The sequence below is a fragment of the Macaca nemestrina genome, chromosome 5 (assembly GCF_043159975.1).
Source record: "Macaca nemestrina isolate mMacNem1 chromosome 5, mMacNem.hap1, whole genome shotgun sequence".
NCBI lineage: Eukaryota > Metazoa > Chordata > Mammalia > Primates > Cercopithecidae > Macaca > Macaca nemestrina.
In genome coordinates this window covers 87335680-87361631 of record NC_092129.1, presented here as the reverse complement: position 1 = coordinate 87361631, position 25952 = coordinate 87335680, and the positions used below count along the sequence as shown (strand labels likewise).

The 25952-nt window shown below is 38.4% G+C and overlaps 1 protein-coding gene across 3 annotated transcripts in view; it reads right to left on the bottom strand.

Moving 5' to 3' along the window:
• The window catches only part of LOC105499047 (F-box and leucine rich repeat protein 4), a 96949-nt gene extending 82785 nt beyond the window's left edge, over window positions 1-14164 (bottom strand). For 2 of the 3 annotated variants that reach the window (XM_011771448.3, XM_011771446.2), the window contains exon 1: window positions 14020-14164. The gene's annotated coding sequence lies outside the window, so the exon portion shown is untranslated. The remainder of the gene's footprint in view (window positions 1-14019) is intronic. The other variant, XM_011771447.3, reaches the window with a different exon arrangement.
• Between the last annotated feature and the right edge of the window lie 11788 nt (window positions 14165-25952).

Below are 25952 nucleotides of genomic sequence, written 5' to 3'. Positions count from 1 at the left end.
AAAGAAACGTAGCTCCTCACCAGCAAAGGAACAAAGCTGGACGGAGAATGACTTTGACAAGTTGAGAGAAGAAGGCTTCAGTCGATCAAACTTCTCAGAGCTAAAGAAGGAACTATGAACCCAGCGCAAAGAAATTAAAAACCTTGAAAAAAGATTTTACGAATGGATAACTAGAATAACCAATGCAGAGAAGTCCATAAACGACCTGATAGAGATGAAAACCATGACACAAGAACTACGTGACAAATGCACAAGCTTCAGTAACCGGCTCGATCAACTGGAAGAAAGAGTATCAGTGATTGAAGATCAAATGAATGAAACGAAGCGAGAAGAGAAGTTTAGAGAAAAAAGAGTAAAAAGAAATGAACAAAGCCTGCAAGAAATATGGGATTACGTGAAAAGACCAAATCTACGTCTGATTGGTGTACCTAGAAAGTGACAGTGAGAATGGAACAAAGTTGGAAAACACTCTGCAGGATATTATCCAGGAGAACTTCCCCAACCTAGCAAGGCAGGCCAACATTCAAATTCAGGAAATCCAGAGAACGCCACAAAGATACTCCTCGAGAAGAGCAATTCCAAGACACATAATTGTCAGATTCACCAAAGTTGAAATGAAGGAAAAAATGTTAAAGGCAGCCAGAGAGAAAGGTCAGGTTACCCACAAAGGGAAGCCCATCAGACTAACAGCAGATCTCTCGGCAGAAACTCTACAAGCCATAAGAAAGTGGGGGCCAATATTCGACATTCTTAAAGAAAGGAATTTTCAACCCAGAATTTCATATCCAGCCAAACTAAGTTTCATCAGTGAAGGAGAAATAAAATCCTTTACAGACAAGCAAATGCTGAGAGATTTTGTCACCACCAGGCCTGCCCTACAAGAGCTCCTGAAGGAAACACTAAACATGGAAAGGAACAACCCGAACCAGCCATTGCAAAAACATGCCAAATTGTAAAGACCATCCATGCTAGGAAGAAACTGCATCAACTAACGAGCAAAATAACCAGCTAACATAATGACAGAATCAAGTTCACACACAATAATATTAACCTTAAATGTAAATGGGCTAAATGGTCCAATTAAAAGACACAGACTGGAAAATTGGATAAAGAGTCAAGGCCCATCAGTTGGCTATATTCAGGAGACCCATCTCACATGCAGAGACACACATAGGCTCAAAATAAAGGGATGGAGGAAGATCTACCAAGCAAATGGAAAGCAGAAAAAGACAGGGGTTGCAATCCTACTCTCTGATAAAACAGACTTTAAACCATCAAAGATCAAAAGAGACAAAGAAGGACATTACATAATGGTAAGGGATCAATTGAACAAGAAAAGCTAACTATCCAAAATACATGTGCACCCAATACAGGAGCACCCAGACTTAGACTCCCATACCATAATAATGGGAGACTTTAACACCCCACTGTCAACATTAGACAGATCAATGAGACAGAAAGTTAACAAAGATATCCAGGAATTGAACTCAACTCTGCACCAAGCGGACCTAATAGACATCTACAGAACTCTCCACCCCAAATCAACAGAATATACATCCTTCTCAGCACCACATTGCACTTATTCCAAAATTGACCACATAGTTGGAAGTAAAGCACTCCTCAGCAAATGTACAAGAACAGAAATTATAACCAACTGTCTCTCAGACCACAGTGCCATCAAACTAGAACTCAGGACTAAGAAACTCAATCAAAACCGCTCAACTACATGGAAACTGAACAACCTACTCCTGAATGACTACTGGGTACGTAACAAAATGGAGGCAGAAATAAAGATGTTCTTTCAAACCAATGAGAACAAAGATACAACATACCAGAATCTCTGGGTCACATTTAAAGCAGTGTGTGAGGGAAATTTATAGCACTAAATGCCCACAAGAGAAAGCAGGAAAGATCTAAAATTGACACCCTAACATCACAGTTAAAAGAACTAGAGAAGCAAGAGCAAACACATTCGAAAGCTAGCAGAAGGCAAGAAAAAACTAAGATCAGAGCAGAACTGAAGGAGATAGAGACACAAAAAAATCCTTCAAAAAAATCAATGAACCCAGGAGCTGGTTTTTTGAAAAGATCAACAAAATTGATAGACCACTAGCAAGACGAATAAAGAAGAAAAGAGAGAAGTATCAAATAGACGCAATAAAAAATGATAAAGGGGATATCACCACCAACCCCACAGAAATACAAACTACCATCAGAGAATACTATAAACAGCTCTACACAAATATACTAGAAAACCTAGAAGAAATGGACAAATTCCTGGACACATACACTCTCCCAAGACTAAACCAGGAAGAAGCTGAATCCCTGAATAGACCAATAGCAGGCTCTGAAATTGAGGCAATAATTAATAGCCTAACAACGAAAAAAAGTCCAGGACGAGACGGATTCACAGCTGAATTCTACCAGACGTACAAGGAGGAGCTGGTACCATTCCTTCTGAAACTATTCCAATCAATAGAAAAAGAGGGAATCCTCCCTAACCCATTTTATAAGGCCAACATCATCCTGATACCAAAGCCTGGCAGAGACACAACGAAAAAAGAGAATTTTAGATTAATATTCCTGATGAACATCGATGCAAAAATCCTCAATAAAATACTGGGAAATCGAATCCAGCAGCACATCAAAAAGCTTTTCCACCATGATCAAGTGGGCTTCATCCCTGGGATGCAAGGCTGGGTCAACATTCGCAAATCGATAAACGTAATCCAGCATATAAACAGAACCAAAGACAAAAACCACATGATTATCTCAATAGATGCAGAAAAGGCCTTTGACAAAATTCAACAGCCCTTCATGCTAAAAACTCTCAATAAATTTGGTATTGATGGAACCTATCTCAAAATAATAAGAGCTATTTATGACAAACCCACAGCCAATATCATACTGAAGGGGCAAAAACTGGAAGCATTCCCCTTAAAAACTGGCACAAGACAGGGATGCCCTCTCTCACTACTCCTATTCAACACAGTGTTGGAAGTTCTGGCCAGGGAAATCAGGCAATAGAAAGAAATAAAGGGTATTCAATTAGGAAAAGAAGAAGTCAAATTGTCCCTGTTTGCAGATGACATGATTGTATATTTAGAAAACCTCATCGTCTCAGCTGAAACTCTCCCTAAGCTGATAAGCAACTTCAGCAAAGTCTCAGGATACAAAATCAATGTGCAAAAATCACAAGCATTCATATACACCAATAACAGACAAACAGAGAGCCAAATCATGAATGAACTCCCATTCACAATAACTTCAAAGAGAATAAAATACCTAGGAATCCAACTTACAAGGGATGTGAAGGACCCCTTCAAGGAGAACTACAAACCACTGCTCAATGAAATAAAAGAGGACACAAACAAATGGAAGAACATACCATGCTCATGGATAGGAAGAATTAATATCATGAAAATGGCCATACTGCCCCAGGTAATTTATAGATTCAATGCCGTCCCCATTAAGCTACCAATGACTTTCTTCACAGAATTAGAAAAAACTACTTTAAAGTTCATATGGAACCAAAAAAGAGCCCGCATTGCCAAGAAAATTCTAAGTCAAAAGAACAAAGCTGGAGACATCATGCTACCTGACATCATGCTACCTATACTACAAGGCTACATTAACCAAAACAGCACAGCACTGGTACCAAAACAGAGATATAGACCAATGGAACAGAACAGAGCCCTCAGAAATAATACCACACATCTACAACCATCTTATCTTTGACAAACCTGAGAAAAACAAGAAATGGGAAAAGGATTCCCTATTTAATAAATGGTGCTGGGAAAACTGGCTAGCCATATGTAGAAAGCTGAAACTGGATCCCTTCCTTACTCCTTATACAAAAATTAATTCAAGATGGCTTAGAGACTTAAATGTTAGACCTAAAACCATAAAAACCCTAGAAGAAAACTTAGGCAATACCATTCAGGACACAGGCATAGGCAAGGACTTCATGTCGAAAACACCAAAAGCAATGGCAACAAAAGCCAAAATTGACAAATGGGATCTCATTAAACTAAAGAGCTTCTGCACAGCAAAAGAAACTACCATCAGAGTGAACAGGCAACCTACAGAATGGGAGAAAATTTTTGCAATCTACTCATCTGACAAAGGGCTAATATCCAGAACCTACAAAGAACTCAAACAAATTTACAAGAAAAAAATAAACAACCCCATCAAAAAGTGGGCAAAGGATATGAACAGACACTTCTCAAAAGACGACATTTATGCAGCCAACACACACATGAAAAAAAGCTCATCATCACTCACCTTCAGAGAAATGCAAATCAAAACCACAATGAGATACCATCTCACACCAGTTAGAATGGCAATCATTAAAAAGTCAGGAAACAACAGGTGCTGGAGAGGATGTGGAGAAACAGGAACACTTTTACACTGTTGGCGGGACTGTAAACTAGTTCAACCATTGTGGAAGACAGTGTGGCGATTCCTCAAGGATCTAGAACTAGAAATACTATTTCACCCAGCCATCCCATTACAGGGTATATACCCAAAGGATTATAAATCATGCTGCTATAAAGACACATGCACATGTATGTTTACTGCGGCACCATTCACAATAGCAAAGACTTGGAACCAACCCAAATGTCCATCAACAACAGACTGGATTAAGAAAACATGGCACATATACACCATGGAATACTATGCAGCCATAAGAAAGGATGAGTTCATGTCCTTTGTAGGGACATGGATGTAGCTGGAAACCATCATTCTCAGCAAACTATTGCAAGAACAGAAAACCAAACACCGCATGTTCTCACTCATAGGTGGGAACTGAGCAATGAGATTACTTGGACACAGGAAGGGGAACATCACACACCAAGGCCTGTTGTGGGGTGGTGGGAGAGGGAAGGGATAGCATTAGGAGATATACCTAATGTAAATGACGAGTTAATGGATACAGTACATCAACATGGCACATGTATACATATGTAACATACCTGCACATTGTGCACATGTACCCTAGAACATAAAGTATAATTTAAAAAAAAAGAAGGATGGATGGATGGAAGGATGGAAACGAAACAAAATGAAACGAAACAAAACAAAACAAACAAAACAAAAGAGAAAGAACCCCATTTAAGCAGATAGCCTTTCTCCTCAATTATTTTAATGGTATCTGGGAAATCATCTGCTGCCTCTTGAACAGTAGCAACTGCCTTTCCTGTTATCTTAACATTGTAAAGTCAAACTTCTTTCTACAATTATCAAACCATCCTTTGCTGGCATTAAATTCTCTAGCATTAGATTCTTCACCTTCCTTTTGCTTTAAGCTGTCATACATTAACTTCACTTTCTCTCAAAACATATTAGAGTCTACAAGTATGCCTTTCTTATAGCAATCCTGCACCCACATAAGAGCTGCATTTTCAATATGAGATAAAGTGGTATTTCACAATACCACTTTGCACCTGCTGATATAACTGTAGCAACGGCTACATAAATTCTCTTTTCTTTTTTTACAGTGGTCCTTTTGCTGGATTCATTTGTCTTGAAATGACAGGTAACCATAGCTGCAGACTGTAATCTATGGTACATAACAAGCAATTCAGTTTTTGCTTGTAATGTCATGACTTCTCTCTGTTTCTTGGAAACACTCCCAGCATTACCAGTGGCACTTTCTAAGAGTCCCATGGTGTTATTCAAATTTTATGGTATTACACTAAACACAGTGAAAAATACATGAGAATCAGAAAGAAATCACTTCTTACTGTAATACACAATTTACTAGAGAGACAAACTGCTCATGTGTAGATGATTAGCTTCACACAGCACTGGAAGCTGATAGCTGCAATATTTGAGCTCACTGCAATAGCAACTGGAGGTGATCATGAAATTATTACAGTAGTATAGCATGTACTACATCTAATTTTATGCAGTTATGATTTAATATTGAATTTACGTTTGTTTACATTTCTCTCAACTGCAAATGGAAGCATGTACATTCTGTAAGTGTGTGATCACCTTTTGATAAATTTTAACTTTTTAGAACATATTTGTGTGCTATTCATGGCAGTAAATTATAAAATAGACTAGTATCTACAAATATTTCATGTATTCGTGAAATACCTTTTTTATATATATATATTTCCAGGCTATGCAATCTGCAAGTTTTTTCAAATTGTTGCAAACCTCCAAAATTTTTCTATATTTATCGGAAAAAAACTGCATATAAGCAAATACCTTCACAGTTCAAACCCATGTTGTTCAAGGGTCAGCTACATAGGCATATCAATTCAGTTGTTGTGAACCATTTGGGTTGTTTCTAGTACCAAATTATTTCCAAAGTGGCTGTAGCATTTTACATTCTGACATCAACATATGAGAGTTCCAGTTGCTCCACATCCTCATCAATAGTTAATATGGTCTATCTTCATCCATTCTAGTGGGTGGGTGGTGATACCCTGTGGTTTTAATTTGAACTTCTCAATTGATTAATGACATGGAACATCTTTTCATGTGCTTATTTGCCATCTGTATCTTCTTTAGTGCAGTGTCTATTTTCTAATCCATTTTTTTGTTGTTGTTGTTTTCTTATTATGGAGTTGTAAGAGTTCTTTATATGCACTGGATACACATTCTTTGTTAGACGTTTTTGCAGACGTTTTCTCCCAGTCTGTGCTTGCCCTTTCATCTACTTGATAATATCTTTTTTTCTCTTACGGGATACTTGTACATGTCCTAGCAAACATATTACTGAAGAGTAAGATCAAGTACAGTTTCAAAAGAGTAAACCCTGGCCGGGCGCGGTGGCTCAAGCCTGTAATCCCAGCACTTTGGGAGGCCGAGACGGGCGGATCACGAGGTCAGGAGATCGAGACCATCCTGGCTAACCCGGTGAAACCCCGTCTCTAGTAAAAAATACAAAAAAAAATAGCCGGGCGAGGTGGCGGGTGCCTGTAGTCCCAGCTACTCGGGAGGCTGAGGCAGGAGAATGGCGTAAACCCGGGAGGCGGAGCTTGCAGTGAGCCGAGATCCGGCCACTGCACTCCAGTCTCGGCGACAGAGCAAGACTCTGTCTCAAAAAAAAAAAAAAAAAAAAAAAAGAGTAAACCCTGAGAAAGTATTTCATCTTATTTCATCTTAGACCTGAGAAGTATTTACTCTTAGGGGAAGACCTGGGAAGAGTTAATTACAAATGAATCAAATTTTAAGATACCAAATTAGATTCTGCAAACATTTCTAGTGGGAATGCAAAATCATATAGCCACTTTGAAAGACAGTTTGGCAGTTTATTATAAAGTTCCATCCACCCTTACCAAACCATCCAGCAATCCCACTCCAAGGTATTTACTCAAGAGTACTGAAAACCTATTCAACCAAAAACTTGTATACAAACGTTTATAGCAGGTTTATTCATAACTGTTCCAACTTAGAAACATCTAAGATGTCCTTGACAGATGAATGGACAGTGTTATATCCATACAATGAGTTACTACTCAGGAAAAAAAAAAAAAAAAGAACTACCAATCCAGGCAATAATATAGATGAATCTTAAAACGCATTTTGTTAAGTGACAGAGGTCTGATGCAAAAACTACATATTGTATGATCTCATTTATGTGATACTTTGGAAAAGGCAAATAGGAAAGGCAGATAGATCAGTGATTGCCCAGGGTTAAGGGAAGAAAGAGAAATTGACTATAGTAACTACGAAGGGGTCATACAAGGAATTTTTAGGATGATGTAACTGTTCTGTGTGCTTTTGCTTTCAGTCAAAACAAGTCAAGTTGTAAACCTGATACCCTAGTATTGATGTGTTTATGCACATGCTAGCTTACTTGTCTGTTCTGTTTAAAGATAAGTACTACTTGGCATGTTCTGCCCATTTATTCTGCCAAGGGCAAAGCCTGCTCACACAGCCCCAACCACTCATCTTGCCTTAGGAAACTACCTGTCTGGAAAAGAGAATAGTGATCTTCATGACATGAAATATTTCAGACCAGGAACAAGATGGTCAACATAGATCTGCATTTATACATCTAAATAGAATTAACCATTTTAAAGACAGGGAAACAAGCAATTACAGCAAATGGCATTCAATAAAAGTTAATGCCAAAATTAGGACAACAGTTTTTTTTAAAAATCATTATTTAGTGTAAACTAATAGGTTGTAGGATCCATAAAATAAGTACAAACTAACTTAAAAATTTTCTCAGAAATTAAAAGGTGGTGACTGAAATAAATTGAAAATTAAAAGAGACAAATAAATGACCTAGTGCACATATACAAGAAACCTAACATCTATATAAGATAAAGACTGAAGCTGATTTAAATTCAAGGAAATTCTAAAGGAAAAAAAAAATGGCTCATAACTCTTATTCACATAGAAATAACAAAATAAAATAAAAAATATTCTAGATATGCAAGTATACTTCCCATAACTCTTCCTGAAACTATTACTTAAAAATGTATCCCAGGAAAAAAAAAAAAAAAAAACAGAATTAAATATTTCAAAAATAGGGAAGACATACTATTGAAGTAACCAGTGATCTTATAGTTAAATCTAAGTGATACGATACTGGTAAAATTTTAAAAACTGGTTAGAAAAAAAAAAAAACAGAACTACTGATATGTTTTGCATCTGTGTCTGCATGCTGAAATGTAATCCCCAGTGCTGGAAGTGGGGCCTGGAAGGAGGTGTCTGGATCATAGGGGTGGTTTCTAATGGTTTAGCACTATGCCCCTAGTGGTGTTCTAATAAGAGTTCTGAAGAGAGCTTTTTGTTTCAAACTGTGTAGAGCATCCCCCACTCTTTCTTCCTCCTGCTCCTGCCACATAAGACCCTTGCTCCTGCTTTGCCTGCCACAGTGATTGTAGTTTCCTGAGGCCTCCGCAAAAGCCTAGTAGAAGCCAGCATCATGCTTCCTGTAAGCCTGTGGAACCGTGAGCCAATTAAACCTCTTTACTTTATAAACTGCCCAGTCTCAGGTATTTCTTTATAGCAATGTGGGAACAGAATAATACAACTATAGAAAAGAAATCAAATCAATGAAACCAAGAATGTAAAGAAGGCAAGAGATCCAGGTCTCAACTTATTAATGGGAAGAATAAGGGCAAAAAAAGAGTCATTTATAGATGGTTTCAGAATTTCCAAACTTGCAGCAGAGGGGGAAAAAAAAGTTAATATGACTAGGTTAAATTGTCCTATTAAGAGATAAACGCAATTTTGTACAAGGTAACCTTGTGATGGAACCCTTGTATATTTTGACTGCAGTGATGTTCACAGGAAATCTACATAAAATTACTTACGACTAAACAGGCACAGGGATGGGTGCATGTAAAACTGGTGAAATCTGAATAAGGTTGTATCAATGTCAATTTCCTGAGTATAATATTGTACTATAGTTATGCAAGGTGTTACCACAGGTAGAAACTGGGTGAATACACACAGGACTACATCTCTCTGTATTATTTCTTAGAACTGTATATGAATCTACAATGATCTTATTTAAAAGTTTTAAAAAATGTAAAACAAACCAAAAACAAAAAAAGGACAAACTTCCAGGTCGGGCACAGTGGCTCACACCTACATCCCCAGCACTTTGGGAGGCCAAGGCGGGTGAATCACTTGAGACCAGGAGTTTGAGACCAGCCTGGGCAACACGGTGAAGCCCCATCTCTATAAAAAACACAAAAATTAGCCAGGAATGGTGGTGTGCACCTGCAGTCCCAGCTACTTGGGAGGCTGAGGCAGGAGGATCACTTGAGTCCAGGAGATGGAGGTTGCAGTGAGCCAAAATTACACCATTGCACTCCATCGTGGGTGACAGAGCAAGATTCTATCTCAAAAAAAAAAAAAAAAGACAAACTTCCAAATTGGAAAGGGGGAAGATTTCAGGGAGAAATAAAAGTCCAGCTCAGTTACATGAATGTTTGATGTTTATGAAAGGCAAGTAAAGCAAAATGGTGTAAAATTACTGAAAATAAACATATGGGCAAAAAAGACCTACTAGGTACACACAAAACTGACAGAGAGGCAAGAGTGATATAAGACAATGTAGACTCCCAGGCAAAAATCATTAAACAGGGCAAAAAAGACACTTTATATTTTTTAAGATAAAATCCACTAAGAACAATTACACATATTATCTTTAAGGCTGAATTCAACCAAAATCATAATCACAGTAAGTATCTAACATACTTTGCTTACTGATTTGTTGGCTTTGAGAAAACAACAAATTAAGGATATAGTATCTTACAACAAATGTGTCAAGTCAAATAACAGGGAAAGGATAGTTTACCGAAAGAAATGTTTTAGGAAAATGTCCAGCAATTTGGAAAAATAAATTTGTGATACTATGCCATAGCAACCATTTTTAAAAATCTTAATATGTGATAACAGAATGTGTACAAAGAGCATTTTAATAATCTTGGGGTGGAAACCCAGAGGCCATAAAGGAAAACAACAGCAGAACTGGCAACATAAATAATAAAGACCTTTATACAGCAAAAGCCCCAAGAAACACTAAAAAATAGACTATGACAAAATACTAGCATATGGTGAACCAAATCGTTAATAGCCACAATATGTAAAGAGCTATTACAAATCAATTAGAAAAGAGGAACATTTCAACAGAAACCTAAGCAAAGGATATGATCATGCAAGTAAAAATGAATACAAATGACCAACAAACATACAGATAGTCAACCCCATCAATAAGCAAAGAAATGCAACACTAACACAATAAAACAGTATTTTTCATCCAAAAAATTACTAAATATAAAAAAATAATCATTTCATCTTAGCAAGTCTCTCAAGTTTCTGCATGTCATATAAGCAGAGGCACTGATGGCCTTTATTTTTCATCTTTTCAGTGGTGTTCACACAGCAAATAGCCTTGGCAGATAAAGAGATGTCTCCCTCTGGTACAGAGGGCAGGTTTGTTTACCATGCAGGAAAATAAAGATAATGTCTCCCTCTCTGGCAAAGATCAGACATGTTTATTTGCAGCCCACTATGAAAGATTCAGGTTCCCTAAACTAAGGATTCCTCTCTTGTAACACAACCTACTTCACCTGCTAGTGTCACTGGGCTCTTGTCACATCACCCCGTGGAAATCAGGGCTCCAGCAAATCAGCATAAGATGATCCTCTGGCTACCGTTACTGTTGTGTTTTGTCTCTCAGTCAGGAGTCTCATATTTTCTGCCAGTTTCCATGAAACTGTTAGCTTGCAAGTAGGGTATGATCTCAGATCCTTGACAATTATTCGCAATGTGATGTGGCAAAAGCAGCATTTTAATAAATTGTCTAAATTTACTCTTACCAACAACTTTTGAGGAGTACTTTGGCAGAATCTCTCACAATTTAACACTTATGTGTAGCCTCTGACCTAGCAATTCCATATCTTAGGAAATAAACTCACATGCAAATATGACAATATACAGAATAAACACAAAAATGATCCTTGCAGTTCTGTTTGTAATAAATGTGGAATAATGCCAACAGGGGATTGGCTAAATAACTTTTGGGTTATTCCTACAATGAAATACCAAAAAGACTTACAAAAAAGACAAGATACTATTATATGCACTGACACAGAAGGATGTTCATCCATTATTATTAAGTGGAAGCTATAGAAAATTATACATGGTACACTGCCATTTATGAAACAAAAGTAGACTTAAATCTATTATTTTTAAAATCTGCAAGCAGTGATAATCTTTATGGAACAAGGTTACTGGGTAGGTGGGCACACAGCACTTTCACTTCCACCTTTGAGGATTTCTGTATTGCTTGATCTTTTTTAAAGAATGAATACATTTATTTCATGAGCTAATAAGGTTTTAAGTGTCCACAGTAACAACATCTTAAAATTTATTGTATTTGAGATATCCAGTTGGGATGGTAAAATACAAACGGATATGAGGATGTCCCAGGGAACACTTCAGCCATTTCTCTCTCAGATAACCATTTTTTCTCTTAGAAACCAGGTACAGAACATCCTAAATCATAGGTGATGGGGAGAGGCACACTACAGTTACTATGATACAGTGCAAAGTCATAAGGCATGCAGATTTTTCATCAGGCTACTTCTCCATGTAACTGTAAGGAGCAACTCTAAACGCAAGTTCTGAGTGAGCAACAGAAGGGATTTATTTACTAACAGTTAATGATTCAACTGACCATGGAAAAAGCAAGCTAAAATAAACGAATCTCAATAACTGGCAGGAAAATTTTAAAGGAGCAAGAGGTAAAGAAAGGGAATCAACTTGCCCCCACTAAATGTGTTCATTTCAAAAATATTTAGTGATGTCTACAATATGCCAGGCATCGTTCCAATCCCTAGACATTAAAACACATTATAAACCTAGAGCAGTAAGAGCATCACAGAAGCCAGGATCACCACAGGGAGCCAAAGAACACTGCACGACCGTTCAGAAAGTCCCAAGAATACACGAGAATTTAGGGCCTATGGTATTTATAGGACTGATCAGCAGGGAAAAATAGAATTCAACAAATGATGATGCAGTCAGTAACAAAATCATAAAGTTAGAGCCTTCTTATCTCACACTAAATATGAATAAGATCATTAACAATACTAGAAGAAAACGGAGGTGGATATTTATATATAATTCATGTAGATAAAGGCCTTTTTAAAAGGACGCTGAAGTTAGATCCGCGAAGTTAAGATCGAGAATGTCAACCACAGCAAAATTAAGAGGATGAGACTAACACAGTAAAGAAAGAAGGGGTAGTTTTTGTTAACTGACCATATGTGCAAGCACCATATGTACCATTGTGCAGAGTACTATAATTGCATTATTTCATCATTGCGTGAGTAAAGAAATTATCCATCTTACAATGAGCTGATTTATCTGATTTTCAAGTCAGTAACAGAAGGGAAGAGTTTGAAAATGCAGAGTTCAGAAAAGCCAACTTTTGGGACAGAAGTTAAAAACAAAGTTAGTACTCAGAACACAAGTATGGAAAGAAGAATCCAATTCAAGGAACTTTTAGAGTGCCTACTAGAGCATAATGCACATTTCCCCCAAGTCCTTAATCTTATAAAGGACTATTGGAGCGTTCATGACTCTGGATGAATCTCTCTCTACTCAACCAACAGATATAATATGCGATATAGGATAATGGAGGCAGGAAGTGAGCCTGAAAGAAAAAAATATATACCTATACCTGAACTTAAGAAACCGAGGAGTGCACGCAAGCAGCAGAAAAGGCAGCTTGTGTCTGCGAACAGAGCCTGTCCACAGAGATCCCTGCACCTGGTGGTAGTGTGCCCTCCGGAGCATAAAGCCAGCCGGGCATCAGGCCGACGCAATTACCTGACTACAAGCTTATACCATCTTCACCTTCTATAATAGTTATTTGTATACTGTATTTCAATCTGTGAATGCATCTCGAAGCTTTGTGGCAATGATCACTGGGAAATCAAGGAAATCCAAAACCACCCGTTATAAATATGTTGACAAGGAGGCCAAGCAGATGGTCATCATCACACTCTAGAGGCACCCCTAAACCTAAACATCGAAACAAGGTTGTAGCTGGGCACCTTCTAGCAGTCCTGAAGAAAGAAAACATAGGCCTGGTTAGGCAAAAACCATCGGATGTCAGAGGGAAATCAAGGGAGGAGGCACAGGAATCACAAGCACAGGCGGGCGTGTGGCCGACGCGTGGCTGCCAGGGCAGCACAGAGCGCGGGTGTGGGCGACCCGCAGTCCCCCCTGGTGTAAACAACCCTGAGCCGCGCACACTTCCGGAGGACGCCTCACAGCCTGCAGGCAGACTGTAGCGTAGAAATAGCCCGAAGCACGTCAGCAGTTCTCAGGGGCCCCAGCAAGCCCCGCAAGCGTGAAGCGGGGGCGCGGGGCAGCGGGCGGGGAGGGGCCGGCAGCGGGGGCCCCTGCCAGCCGTCCAGACTCCCCAAAGCGCGGAGCTGCGCGTTGGCTCGGCCCCGCCCCGCCCCAGTGCCGAAGGAAGAAGACAGAGACCCACGGGAGGGAGAAATAAAGGAAGGGCCGTACCCTGCAGGGTCCGGGAGAGGCGCGCGCAGCGGGCTTCACCAGCGACCAGGCAGTGCGAGAAGGCCTGGGTGCGGGGGCGGCTCCCCGGCTCTCTGGTCGCTGCACAACCACCGCGAACCCGGCCCAGCGCGACCCGGAAGGAAGACGCTGAGGCCGCGAGGAGGGGCGGGGCCGGGGAGGTGGGGCGGGGCCGAGGGGGCGGGGAGGGGCCTGGAGGGAGGCGGGGCGGGGCCAGAAGCAAAGCCGGGCGTTTCTCCCGTGGGAGGTGCTTTGGGTCCTATGGACAGCCCGCTCCCAGGCCAGCGGGAGGAGCTTCCTGCTGGCTTTCCCGCTCCACTGGGGCCAGTGTAAAGGGCCCAGGTAATATACAGTGGGCAGTGGCTACAAATCGTCTTCGGAATAATCTCCTCCAAGTACTGACTCGCCATGTGTAGTGTAGTCCTGCTAGGACTTCTTCAGTCTAGACTTGGTAGATCAGGTGATACATAGGTAATACGGCTGGAACGCATACGCAGAGGAAAAGTATAATATACATTATATGCGCTCTGAAGGTATAACTCACCAGAGGAGTTTACAAACCTCCTCTGCCCTGTATACATATCCTGCCTGCAGGCTCATTTCCATACCAACGTTCAGAAGCCTCTGACCATTACCTCTCATGAAGAAGATGGTCTGGCAGTCTCTCTTACTCCATTTTGATTTATTTTTGGTAGATTCAGTATGGCCTTTTTTTTTTTTTTAACGGAGTCTCGCTCTGTTGTCAGGCTGGAGTGCAGTGGCGCGATCTTGGCTCACTGCAACCTCCACCTCCCAGGTTCAAGATTCTCCTGCCTCAGCCTCCCGAGTAGCTGGGACTACAAGGGCGTGCCACCACGCCCAGCTAATATTTTGTATTTTTAGTAGAGACGAGGTTTCACCATATTGGCTAGGATGGTCTTGATCTCCTGACCTTGTGATCCTCCCGCCTCAGCCTCCTAAAGTGCTAGGATTACAGGCGTGAGTCACCACGCCCGGCTTTGGCACCTTTTTTTTAGTTTGCATCATATTTATCTTGTTACAAAATATCCACTAAGATGGAAAATATTTAGTAAAATGTTGAACTACACATTATTTGCTGTCTGAATGCTCCTAATGAGGCAAAACAGTAAGGATATTTACTTATATATGAACAGAATCAATACACGATATGCAGTATATATTGCATATGAAAAAATTAAAATTTTTATTTTCTTCAACTTTTTGATGCACAATAGCTGTACATATTTTCATGGTACACCTGATAATTTGATTCATTTCTGTAATCAGCATAACTGGGTTACTCATCCCCTTAAATATTTATCTTTTCTTTGTGCTAGGAACATTCAAATTATTCTCTTCTAGCTATTTTGACATGTACTATCGATTAATGTTAACTATAGTCATCCTACTGATCTATGGAACACCAGGTCTTATTTCTTCTAAGTGTATGTTTCTTCTAAGTGTATGTTTATCTCCCCTCGTTCCCCCACGGCCCGCCCCCCCGCAATACTTCTCAGTCTCTGAGATCCACTTTCCAAACTCCCACATATGAGTGAAAACATGCATTCTTTGTCTTTCCGTGCTTGGCTTATTTCACTCATCATAATGACCTCCAGTTCTATCCATGTTGCTGCAAATAAAAGAGTTTTGTGGAGGGTTTTATGGCTGAATAATATTCCATTGTGTATATGTACCCCATTTTCTTTATCCATTCATCTGCTGCATGGACACTTAGGTCCTAAATCTTGGCTATTGTAAATAGTGCTGCAATAAACATAGAAGTGCAGATATCTCTTCGATATATGTATGTCCTTTCTGTTGGATCTATACCCAGTAGTGGAATTGCTGGATCATATAGTAGTTCTATTTTTAGTTCTCTGAAGAATCTTCATACAGTTTTTCACAGTGGCTCTAGTAATATGCATTTCCACCAGCAGTGCACACTGGTTCCCCTTTCTCCACATTCTCACCAGCATCTGTTGTTCCCTGTTTTGTTTTGTTTTGTTTTGTTTTTTTGATAAAAGCCATTCTTGCTGGGGTGATATAGCTCATTGTTTTGATTTGCATTTATCTGATGATTAGTGATACGGAGCATTTTTTCATATACCTGTTGGCCATTTGTATGTCTTCTTTTGAGAAATGCCTGTTCAGATCTTTTGCCCATTTTTTAAATTGGATTATTTGTTTTTGTTTTTGTTTTTGCTTTCCTATTGAGTTGTTTGAGCTCCTTATATAAAACATTCTGGTTATTAATCCCTTGCTAATTAAATAGTTTGCAAATATTTTCTCCCATTATGTGGGTTGTCTCTTCACTTGATTTTTTCTTTTGCTATGCAGAAGCTTTTTAGCTTGATGTTATCCCATTTGTCTGTCCACTTTTGTTGCCTATGAGTTTGAGATCTTAACCAAAAAGATGAGATCTTGCCCAGACTTATGTCATGGAGCCTTTTCCCTATGTTTTCTTCTAGAAGTTTCATAGTTTTGAGTCTTAAATTTAAGCATTTAATCCATTTTGAGTTGGCTTTTCTATATGGTGAGAGATAAGTTTCTAATTTTATTTTCCTGCATGTGGACATTAGTTTTTCCCAACACTACTGAACAGACTGTCCTTTCTCCATTGTGTGTTCTTGGCACCTTTTGTTAAAAAGCAATTGACCATAGATGTGTGGCTTTATATCTGGCCTCTATATTCTGTTCCATTGGTTAATTTTTCCATTTTTATGCCACTGCCATGCTGTTTCGATTGTGATAGCTTTGTAAAATATTTTGAAGTGAGGTATTGTGATGACTTCAGTTTTGTTCTTTTTGCTCAACATTGTTTTCTCCATCCAGGATTTTCTGTGGTTCCATACAAATTTTAGGATTTTTTGTTCTATTTCTGAGAAGAACGTCATTGATATATTGTTAGAGATTGCACTGAATATGTAGATTGCTTTGGGTAGGTATGGGCATTTTAACTATTCCTCCAATCCATAAACACAGAATATCTTTCCATTTATTGCATCTTCTCTAATTTCTTTCATCAGGGTTTTATGGTTTGAGTGTACAGATCTTTCACCTCCTTGGTTAAATTTATTCCTAAGTATTTTATTTTATGGGTTGTTTTTGTAGCCATTGTAAGTGGGATTGTTTTCTTGATGTCTGTTTCAAATAGTGTGCTTTTTGTGTATAGAAATGCTACTGATTTTTGTATGTTGATTTTATATCCTGCAAACTTACTAAATTTATTAGTTATAACAGCTTTTTTTAGTGGAGTATTTAGGGTTTTCTAGATATAAGGTCTTGTCATCTGCAAACAAGGACCATTTAACTTCTATACAATTTCGATGCCTTATTTTTTTTTCTTACCTAACTGCTCTGGCTAGGACTGCCAGTACTATGTCAAATAGAAGTGAGAAAGTGGGCATCCTTGTCTTGTTCCAGTTCTTAGAAGAAAAGCATTCAACTTTTGTCTATTCAGTATATTAGCTGTTGTGGGCTTGTCATATATGGCCCTTATTGTGTTGAAGTACATTCCTTTTATACCTAATTCACTGAGCTTTTTTTCAGAGAAAAATAATGGATTGTGTCAAATGCTTTTCCTGTATTGAAATGATCAATGTGGTTTTTGTCCTTCATTCTGTTAAAGTGTTGTATCACATTTATTAATTTGCTTTATGTTGAATCATTCTTGCATGTCTGCTATGAATCCTACTTGACCATGGTTAGTGATCTCTTTTGTTGAAGATTTTTGCATTTATATTCATCTGGGGTACTGGCCTATAAGCTTTCATTTTTGTTGTGTCCTTGCCTGATTTTGCTATCAGGGCAATGCCTGCCCCATAGAAGGACCTTGGCAGTATTTCCTCCTCTTCAATTTTTTGGAAGAGTTTGAGAAGAATTAGAATTTGTTATTTAAATGTTTGATAGAAGTAAAGTCAACATGTCCTGGGCTTTTCTTTAATAGGAGACCTTTTATACTAGTTCAATCCGCCACTTGTTACTGATCTGTTCACATTTTCTATAGCTTCATGATTCAGTGTTGGTAGGTTGTATGTGTCCAGAAATGTTTCCCTTTTGTCTGGGTTACCAAATTTGTTGGCATAGCATTGTTCCTAATAGTTTCTTCTGATTTTTATATTCCTCTGGTATCAGTTGTAATGTCTCCTATTTTATCTCTGATTTTATTTATTTGGGTCATTTCTCATTTTTTCTTAGTCTGGCTAAAAGTTTGTTGATTTTGCTTATCTTTTCAAAAAATCGAATTTTGAATGAGATCCTGGAACAGAAAATGAAGGTTAGTAGAAAAACTAGTGAAATTAGAATGAAGAGTAGAATTTATTTAATAATAATACACCAATACTGGTTTCTTAGTTATAATAAACATACTATTGTAACATGAGCTTTTAACAATAAAGGGAAACTAGATGAGTGATAAATGGGAGCTCTGTATTATCATTACAACTCTTTTGTAAATGTCAGTCTATTCACTGGAACTTTTCTGTAAATCTAAACCAATTATAAAATTAAAACTGGATTAAAAATAAATATAATAAGTAAATAAGACTGATCTGTTTATCGTTGCTGGTGAGACTTCATTGAGTTGATAAGCATCAACTCAGTGCTCAAATTCAGTCTAACAGTGGTTTCTTAATCCTAGATAACATCTAAAGTTTTTATTTAAGTATAAAGTATATTCAGAAGATAACACAAAAGATGAGTGTACACACCCTTGTATTCACCATTCAGATAAAAAAAAAAAAAATTACCAGTACTCAGAAACCTCCCAGATTCTCTCTTAAATCTCTTCCTCTTACTCCTGCCCAAAGGTAACCATTGTCCTGAATTCTAACACCAGAGATTAATTTTCCTAAGTTTTGACCTTTAGGTAGATGGGATCATACGTTACACACTCTTCTGAGTCTGGCTTCTTTCTCACAACATTAAGTTTGTAAGGGTTATTCATGTTGTCAAGTGTAATGATAGTTTCTTGAGTTTCTATTATATAAATATACCATAATTTATTTATCTGTTCTACTCTTGATAAACACTGAGCTGTTTTTAGTTTTGATTATTGTAAGCAATGCTGCTCTTAACATTCTTGTTCTTATCTTTTGGGTGCATACCTGTTGCATTTCCCTCCATACATTTTCATCTCTTCAATGTTTAAGAGATGTGGAATTTGGTGCTATTATTTATTTAGTTTTTTTGTTCACCTTTGTTTGTAATGGCACTTTAAGTGCTGCTTAGAAATAAAAAGTTCTTATTTAAAGAAAGGAAAAGCCTAGGAGAATGTTAGATTTCTGTGACTAGATGGAATTTTGGTCATCATTGCTTAATCTACTCTTCCTCCAACCTTCACATCTCAAGGGCCATGTTGTTGTCATGCTTTGTTTGCTGGGCAGGAGAACCAAGTGAGGCCAAAAAAAAAAAAAAAAAAAAGGCGATGCTTATCAGTTAGTGATGGCCCTGATTTAATGGGTGAACTAATGCCTAGTTATTAAATGGAATGTTGTTTGGAAATGAATAGCTTCCCACGCTGTAACAGCACTATTACAAATAAAGAAAGTCCAAACAAGGCTTAATTGTGCATAAAGTCACCAACTCAGCAAGCTGGTTATGATCTATTCTATGTGAGCTTCAAAAGTTGCAATGTTCTACTCAGATGGGGAGGCGGGCAAAAAAGCAGCAGGTTCAAAACTCTTCTTTGTCCCTAACTCTTGAAACACTCACCATCATACCCTTGACTATTTTCAAGTAATTTTTCTTCATCTTAAAATAAAATGTCTACCAAGTATTAACTTTCAGGACTGTAAGTATACATGACAATGTCAGAGGGTAGAGAATCAGAACATTGCAGAGGGTCAAAAATGTCTTCACAATAAGTTCCCTTTGGTTTTCTATCATTGGTTTCTAAGAAAGTTCTTCTCTCAAGTCAAGATCTCTCAGAAAATGCAACTCCATACATTTTCTACATAACTCAGCTAAAATAATTTGTCCTTCTGTGAAATCTTAGGTTAACTAGTTTGTCGGAAAGCAGAGTTCAGATTTTTAATATCCCAGTGGCCAAAGAGCATGAACAGTAGCCAGTAGGACTAATTTTGGAGTCTAGTTTTTTCTTTAACCTCTTATAGTCCATAAAAAGGTTTCAATTAATATTAATCTGCCACAATATTAATCTAGAAGCAGTCACAGTTATTAAAAAGAAAACCATAATTTTATTTTATTTACTTATTTATTTGTTTGTTTACTTCTTGAGATGAAGGCTCACTCTGTCACCCAGGCTGGAGTGCAATGGCATGATCTCAGCTTGCTGCAACCTCCGCCTCCCAGGTTCTCCTGTCTCAGCCTCCCGAGTAGCTGGGATTACAGGCGTGCACCACCACACCCAGCTAATTATTTGTATTTTTAGTAGAGACAGGGTTTCACCATGTTGGCCAGGCTGGTCTCAAACTCCTGACCTCAAGTGATCTACCCACCTCTGCCTCTCAAAGTACTGGGATTACAGGCATGAGCCACTGCACAAAACCTATTTATTTATTTTTGAGACAGAGTCTCGCTCTGTCTCCCAGGCTGGAGTGCAGTGGCACGATCTCGGCTCACTGCAGCCTCTGCCTACTGGGTTCAAGCGGTTCTCATGCCTCAGGCTCCCAAGTAGCTGGGATTACAGCCGTGCACTACCACACTTCACTGATTTTTGTATTTTCAGTAGTGACGGGATTTTACCGTGTTGGCCAGGCAGGTCTCAAACTCCTGGCCTCAAGTAATCTGCCTGCCTGGGCCTCCCAAAGTGCTGGGATTACAGGGGTGAGCCACCACACCCGGCCCAAAAACTAGAATTTTAAATAAGAAGCCCAAATCCATGGAGTCCAAACGCTTTTTTTTTTAATAGATGAGGAAACTGAGGCTTAGAGAGACAAAATGAATTCTCCAAATCAGAGTGACAGAGCTGTCAATGAAATCTAGTTCTGTGACTTTAAATTCAAAAATTTGGGTTTTTCTTATGATATCATATTTCTTTACACTTCAATAAACTTAACTAAATATGCTCCCATATTAGCATAACCTTGAAGTAGCTGAATATAATAGAAGGAAAAATTGAACTTGGAAGTAGGAAGACCTGCTATCCAGCTCTGCCATTTTAATAGTTTTGTGATCCTAGATAAGTTGCAACTTCTCTGAATTTTCTCGCTTTTATGAAACGTTCCTAACTCACAGGTACTAGAGAGATTTAAAAGAGATCATATATATGAAAGTACTTTGTGAGCTACAAGGTAGTATGCAAATGTGTGAATTTTATTAATATTTATTAAAACACGTGGAAGATCAGTAATTGAGCCTTTCCAACACAAAATGTCAGAATAGAACCTTCAAGTTCATTCTAGTCTAACCCTTTTAATTGTCACCAGAAGAAAGAAAAGCCTAGAAAGACTGGATGACTTACCCAAAGATTTGTGACAAGTTGCTTGCAAAGTGAAGACTTGAATGTAGGTCTCTTAACTTGCAGCTTCCACTGAACAATTTCTAATATCCTTAATAAGTGAATATCAATTACAAGGTTCTTTAAAATGATATCATAAAACTTAAAACTGAATTCACACAGGCCTACAAGCAATATTTTGAAATATATTTGAAAAACAAAAGCCTCAGCAATTTGTTCTGTTTGTGCTGTTTTGATTTGATTTGTCCCTTTTTCTGTAGCCTGGGTTATATACTCAAAAACTTAGCATTAATCAAGATTGTCAGTTGTCAGGAGTAATGCAGGAGAAATACTACCTAGAGACAAAAGACCAAAGAGCCCTCTTCCTGAGGTAACTTTACACCTACCAACAGCTAGGAAAATGAAGCTTACGGTCAGGGCCTTGGGTAAGCTCAACTGAGGCTACAATTCCTTTCCTCCCTACTTTCTCCTTTTTTAAGTGGAGATGCTTTCGAAAGAGCTTCTGTGTATCTGTATTAGGCAGGTGCCTGTGGTCTGTTCATACAGTGACATGCTAATCTATAGAAATTTAAAGTGCATCTTTAAATATCATCCTTTGTGATACTATAACTGTTAAGGGGTTTCTTGGCCAGATTCTTCAGTGCCTTGTTGGGAAAAATTCCTCCGTTTCAGAGTCATTTAAAAAGAAATAAAGAAAATGATTTTTAAAATATGCTTTCCCTTTTTTTCTTTTGGTTATACGTTGGTAGAAGGTCTCTAGAATTTTGAGGTGAAAATGCCTTTGCCCCTTTAATGTGCTGATCAAAAACGTGACCAAGCATTAGAGAAATGCAAATCAAAACCACAACGAGATGCCATCTCATGCCAGTTAGAATGGCAATCATTAAAAAGTCAGGAAACAACAGATGCTGGAGAGGATGTGGAGAAGTAGGAACACTTTTACACTGTTGGTAGGAGTGTAAATTAGCTCAAACATTGTGGAAGACAGTGTGGCGATTCCTCAAGGATGTAGAACCAGAAATACCATTTGACCCAGCAATCCCATTACTGAGTACATAACCAAAGGATTATAAATCATTCTACTATAAAGACACATGCACATGTATATTTATTGCAGCACTATTCACAATAGCAAAGACTTGAAACCAACCCAAATGTCCATCAATGATAGACTGGATAAAGAAAATGTGGCACATATACACCATGGAATACTATGTAGCCATAAAAAGATGAGTTCATGTCCTTTGCAGGGACATGGATGAAACTGGAAACCATGATTCTCAGCAAACTAACACAGAAACAGGAAACCAAACACCACATGTTCTCACCCATAAGTGGGAGTCGAACAATGAGAACACCTGCACACAGGGAGGGGAAGATCACACACTGGGGCCTGTCAGGGGGTGGTGGGGTTGGCAGGGGATAGCGTTAGGAGAAATAGCTAATATAGGTGACGGGTTCATGGGTGCAGCAAACCACCATGGCATGTGTATACCTATGCAACAAACCTGCACTTTATGCACATGTACCCCAGAACTTCAAGTGTAATAATGATAATAATAAAGTGACCAAGGATAAAGCTCCTTACTATTTTTACATCATTCTCTTACTATTTTTTTCTTGCTTATAATTTCAGCCTTTAATGGTGAGAGATTTGATTGCTTTAGAGTAGGGGTCTTTCCTTCAAAACAGATGACTCACAAAGCAAGCCACTAGGAGTACAAGAGGATGATAATCCAGGAAGGGCTGCAGGCAGCATTTTTCCTTCCTCCTGGCTCCTGGCCTCTTGCCCTTTGAGATTGCCTGTGGCTGCCAGGGCAGTATAAACAAATTGGAGCTGGATCAGACAAGATTTAATGATGGTCGGTGTGGTCAATCCATTATGGAACCAAGCACTTTATTTACTATTTACTAAGTAGATTGCTATTCATATAGTGTTGGACCATTTTATAGGATGAGAGGTCTTGAACTAATTTCATATTTTTATGTTCTATTTCCCTAAAAATGAATACTCTTCCATAGCCATTAGTGCAGCTAGAAGGGAATCCTAATGCAATTACTTTAAAAAAAACTCTTTAGGGGACTAACACAAGTATTTGAAACTCAGAAGTGTAGAGTTTTGAGCTGCTTTCTTTGAAGATAGCATTTTGATGGCAGGAGAGGCCATTTTTTGGTAATAACAGTATTAGTATTTTATTCAATCACTAATAAGAATTTATGTTTACTTAAACTACAAGTTAGGTCTTACATATAAATTGTGTTTGGTAGGATATTCTATTCCAATTTGTGCCTCCAACTGCCTCAGACACGTATCTAAGCAGGCATTCTTTTACATAAAATGCCTGACAAATACCATTTGCAGTAAAAGTAGGAAAGTTGTACAGGCCAATACTTCTCAAACTTTAATGTGCTTATGAATCTTCTGGAGATCATGTTAAAATGCAGGTTCTGATTCTGGGTGGGGCCTGAGTTCTAAATTAATAACAAGCTCCCAGGTGATACAGATGTCACCGAATCCAGAACTACACCTGAGTAGAAGGTTGTAGACTATTTCACTTGCAGAATATTTTATCTGAACTATGAAGACTGACCATGAACAGGTACTAAAATTATAAAGCAATGCCTTAACTTTAGCTGGAGACACAAGCCAAGCAAATGGATAGAATCTTGTTAAAAATCTGTGTTGACTCCTTTAGACAGTTTTTGAATTTCCTTGGGAATGGGGAGAGGTATTCCATATTCTATTTTCATTTTACTGTAAAGGCAAGTGCAAGATTAAAAACCTAGGAGGTGATGGCACAAGTGGGCATCCCTTTCATTTCAGAAGACTAAATACCTGGCCCTTCTTGAAAGTAATTGAGCAACCCAGTAACCAATATCAGCAGAATTTGGGAGACAGAATTTTGGCATGTACCAAGAATACATGAGCTTGATCAGTTTCACTTTCTATATGTAAAAATTCTAAACCAGTAGTGTCACGTCTGCAGCTGCTGTTGCATTTCGGCCCAACTTAGTTTTCACCAAGCGTGAGTGCAGCACAATGCCACAGAAATGAGGGCATAAGAAAAACATCAGATTTATTATTCATAGCAACAGCTCCAAGTCCAGACAGCTCCAAAGTAAATCTGAGCAAGGACTTGCTGTGACTTTGTGACCAAAGACTTAATGTTCTCATATCATTAGTGGGCTCTGGCACTTTATCAAACCTGTAATATTGACTAACCACCAGTAATTGCTGATTTATGGGCAAACTTTTCTCAGTCTTGTTTTCTTCAGGACTCTAACAGACCTTCATCTTCTGAAAACACGTTGAATCAGTAAGTTCACGTTCTCTTTGAGCTATGCTGTTTTTATATCTAAATAGAGGACATCTTGCTCTTTTACCTGTTGCTGTCAATAAGACCTTGTAATACTTTATTTGCCTTAAGTTATCTGTTTGAAAAAAACAGCCACACTTCTATGCATTCACAGAGGGCAATTAATGAGAATAAGGCATGTGGGGAATAAATTTTGTTCTTCTATAATTTTCAAAAGCTCTTTACTTAAGTGCAATAAAATAACGATACAACTAAGAATGATTTCTAAAGAGCATCTAGTCCTCGGTGACAAATAGGTTTCACTTCCAGTGCCATATGATAGAGAAATGTCAGGAGATGTGCCTTTTATTTTCTAATCCAGATCTAATACCAACCAAAACTTCTATTCCATGTTCTTCTTTTCTTTTTTCTTTTCTTTCCTTTTCTTTTCCCCATTTTCTGGCATCCTCTATGTAAGATAAAAGTATCAACCAGGCACCAAAATTAAATCTGAGGAAGGATTATACCAAGATACCAAGAGCCTAGGACAACTCTACCAACTTCACCTTACCTTCAAACTTCTCCTACCTCTTGTTTTATCATTAACCAGCACCAGGGGATCCCCAGAACACATCCATGGCAACTGTTGTTCTCCAGTATATTCAAAGGGACACGTATTGCCCTTGGGTGCTTTGTGACTCATTCTACACTCACGAATGACCACGTTATCGCAAATTTAAATCATGATATAGAATGTTTGTTGCCAATCCACAGCTCACAAGAGTTGGACACATAGTCGTGTCTCAGGTTCTCATCTATATCCTTTTCCAGGAAAACTCCTGTCAGGTGTCTCCTCCATCACTTTTCACCCTTCATTAGCATTTGGAGGGAAGCAGAGGTTGGTGACAGCATCATCTGGGACCTTACAACAACTTGGAACTGTCCAAGCATAGAAATACATGTTTTCCTACTTATTTCTGGATTCAGGAGAATGTTAATTGCAGCCAAGATGTCTAGAGCTGATTTAGGTCTCTCTCTGGCAGTGTGACGTTGGCTGAATTACTTCACTTTCTAGATATTTTGTCAAGTGTGGATAATGGTATCTGCTCTTAAATGTGGTTAATCAAAGAAAATCTGCAAAAGAACTATGCTCTCTCCACAGGAAAAGTTCTAGTCTATATCAAACAAGAGATTATTAA